The sequence below is a fragment of the Schistocerca serialis genome, chromosome 1 (genome assembly GCF_023864345.2).
Source record: "Schistocerca serialis cubense isolate TAMUIC-IGC-003099 chromosome 1, iqSchSeri2.2, whole genome shotgun sequence".
Taxonomy (NCBI): Eukaryota; Metazoa; Arthropoda; class Insecta; order Orthoptera; family Acrididae; genus Schistocerca; species Schistocerca serialis.
In genome coordinates this window covers 1272666135-1272669706 of record NC_064638.1, presented here as the reverse complement: position 1 = coordinate 1272669706, position 3572 = coordinate 1272666135, and the positions used below count along the sequence as shown (strand labels likewise).

At 47.1% G+C, this 3572-nt stretch overlaps 1 non-coding gene across 1 annotated transcript; it reads right to left on the bottom strand.

The window, feature by feature from the left end:
* Nucleotides 1-1331: 1331 nt before the first annotated feature.
* On the bottom strand, nt 1332-1406 carry Trnat-cgu (transfer RNA threonine (anticodon CGU)). The gene has a single exon. It is a non-coding gene; the product is annotated as a tRNA-Thr (tRNA).
* Between the last annotated feature and the right edge of the window lie 2166 nt (nt 1407-3572).

Here is a 3572-nt window from a genome sequence, read left to right as displayed (position 1 = left end):
TGTAATTAAAGCTTAAACTCGAGTCTCTATAATAAAGAAAGTCCGATAGTAGCATCTTAAAAAGATTTGTATCACCTCGGTTTCCAGAACTCTTAAAGATACACGTTGACTATGGATATTATATCACAGACACAGTCCCTTTCACTGTTCAGAGACGCTACTAAACCCACCCAGAGATGTAAAAAACCATGCATGAACAGCGCCTGTTAGACGGCGGGGGTCCGACAGCGGATCAGTTCCAGTCATTCCACCAGGAAGGAGGTACACGGCTCGAGTTGTCTGTAGTTCAACCATGACGAGACGGTCACTACCGCGGTTAGATCGCGTCCGCATTGTTACTTTGTGCCAGGAAGGGCTCTCAACAAGGGAAGTGTCCAGGCGTCTTGGAGTGATCCAAAGCTAGATTGTTCCGGCATGGAGGAGATACAGAGAGACAGGAAATTTCGATGACATACCTCGCTCAGGCCGCCCAAGGGCTACGACTGCAGTGGATGATCCATACCTACGGAGGAACCGTGACAGCAACGCCAGCATGTTGAATACTACTTTTTGTGGAGCCACAGGAAGTAGTGTTAAGTGCCAATCTGTGCGCAATAGACTGCATGATGAGGAACTTCACTCCCGACGCCCATGCAGCGCGATACAGATGGGCTCAACAACATACTGAATGGACCGGTCAGGATTGGCATCATTCTCTTCACCGATGGGTGTCGCATATGCCTTCAAGCAGACAATCGTCGGAGACGTGTTTGGAGGCACCCCGGTCAAGCTGAACGCTTTAGACACACTGCCCAGCGAGTGCAGCAAGGTGGAGGTAGCCTGCTGTTTTGGGGAGGCATTATGTGGAGCCGACGTACGCCCCTGGTGGTCACGGAAGGCGCAGTAACGGCGGTACGATACGTGGATGCCATCCTCCGAGCGATAGTGCAACCATATCGTCAGCATAATGGCGAGGCATTTGTCTTCATGGACGACAATTCGCGCCCCCATCGCGCGCATCTTGTGAATGACTTCCTTCAGGATAACGACATCGCTCGACTACAGTGGTCAGCATGTTCACCAGACATTAACCCCGTCGAACATGCCTGGATGGATTATGGACGACGTGACCCACCAACCACAAGAGGACGTGGTACTGGGTACTATACCGGTGTGTACAGCTATCTGGACCACCACACCTGAAGGTCTCGCTGTATAGTGGTAAAACATGCAATGTGTGGTTTTCATGAGCAATGAAAAGGGCGGAAATGATGTTCATGTTTCCAGAATGAGATTTTCACTCTGCAGCGGAGTGTGCGCTGATATGAAACTTCGTGGCAGATTAAAACTGTGTGCCCGACCGAGACTCGAACTCGGGACCTTTGCCTTACGCGGGCAAGTGCTCTACCAACTGAGCTACCGAAGCACGACTCACGCCCGGTACTCACAGCTTTACTTCTGCCAGTACCTCGTCTCCTACCTTCCAAACTTTACAGAAGCTCTCCTGCGATGTTTATGTTGATCTCAATTCCAATTTTCTGTAGAGGTTCCGGAACTCTCGGAACCGAGGTGATACAAAACTTTTTTTGATGTGAGTATATGTAACAGGAGGGGTACCTGCCAGCATAAAAGGACAGGGGGAATATTGTGTTGTGAGCAGCGAAGCAGTAACTACGGAAGAAGTCAGTAACTTCGTACATGGACTAGTCACTAGATGTCATCTGAGTAACAAATCCAACAGGGATGTTTCAGTCCTAAAACTGTCCAAGTCGGCTGTTGGTGATGCGGTTGTGAAGTGGGAACGCGAAGGAGCATCCACAACTGAACAAAGACCAGGCAGACTGGACCGTCGAGCATTACGGAGGATGGCCGCAAAGAAATGCCGTGATGGAATCGCTCGTGGAGTCTAAAGTGCTGCCAGCAGTCCATTTAGCACAATAATTATGCGTAGGGAGTTGAATAATAATCTCGTGTGGCTCATTGGTGTGTTGAAGTTTTTGAACTGGACGCCACATCGGTGACTTGCGTGTCCTCGACCTACCCTAGTGATCCAAGCGGGGAGAGGGAACCAACAGTTTGATATGTAATCCTATCCACGTCTCATTTCTGGCGACTCTTCACATCATTGAGAGATCAAGGCCAGGTTAAAACGAAGACCGAAATATCCAAGGTCCGACAGCGATTCGATCCCTCGACTTCGTGGTTTCCAGATACGCGCTTTACAATATTATTTTCTCTTTGTTTCGTTTGTTTTTGTTCGTTGCATTTGGTCTGGGCGGACATCACATGACACTCTTTCAAGTTCATCGTTGACTTCTTTACGCAGTTTATGTATTTATTTTTATTGTAGGGGCAGCCAGCCCTCCGGGCGAACACGTTAAGCTACTGCGCCAGCACCACGAGACCACCAGGCCCTAGAGAGAGTTGAAAGGTATTGGTTACAATGTTCCAATAGCTCCTCCTAAGCCACATAGTTTTGTGATCAACGCTAAACTGCAGTTGCGATGGTGTAAAGAGCAACGCCCGTGGGCAACGATGAATCATGGTATACCCCACGACAATCGATGGATGGGTTCAGTTTCGGCTAGTGGCTGGATAAAGCTACCTACCACGATATAGAGTCCTAACAGTGAAGTACGGTGGAGGTGGTGTTATTGTATGAGCGTGTTTTACGTGGTTTGAGCGTGGCCCCTCTTACTTTGCTTGACAAAAAGCTAAATGCGGAAGGATATGAACAACTTCACAGCATTTTGTTCTGCGTACAGTGGAGGGACAGTTCGGAGACAATCCACCCTGTCATAAAGCAGCTTCTATGAAAGAATAGTTTATGAATAATGTTGTTGTTGTAGTCTTCAGTCCAGAGAGTGGTTTGATGCAGCTCTCCACGCTACTCTATCCTGTGCAAGCTTCTTCCTCTCCCAGTACCTACTGCAACCTACATCCTTCTGAATCTGCTTAGTGTATTCATCTCTTGGTCTCCCTCTAAGATTTTTACCCTCCACGCTGCCCTCCAGTACTAAACTGGTGATCCCTTGATGCCTCAGAACATGTCCTACCAACCGATCCCTCCTTCTACTCAAGTTGTGCCACAAACTTCTCTTCTCCCCAATCCTATTCAATACCTCCTCATTAGCTATATGATCTACCCATCTAATCTTCAGCATTCTTCTGTAGCAACACATTTCGAAAGCTTCTATTCTCTTCTTGTCCAAACTATTTATCGTCCACGTTTCACTTCCATACATGGCTACACTCCATACAAATACTTTCAGAAACGACTTCCTGACATTAAATTCTATACTCGATGCTAACAAACTTTTCTTCTTCAGAAACGCTTTCCTTGCCATTGCCAGTCTACATTTTATATCCTCTCTACTTCGACCATCATCAGTTATTTTGCTCCCCAAATAGCAAAACTCCTTTACTACTTTAAGAGTCTCATTTCCTAATCTAATTCCCTCAGCATCACCCGACTTAATTCGACTACATTCCATTATTCTCGTTTTGCTTTTGTTGATGTTCATCTTATACCCTCCTTTCAAGACACTTTCCATTCCGTTCAACTGCTCTTCCAGGTCCTTTGCTGTCTCTGA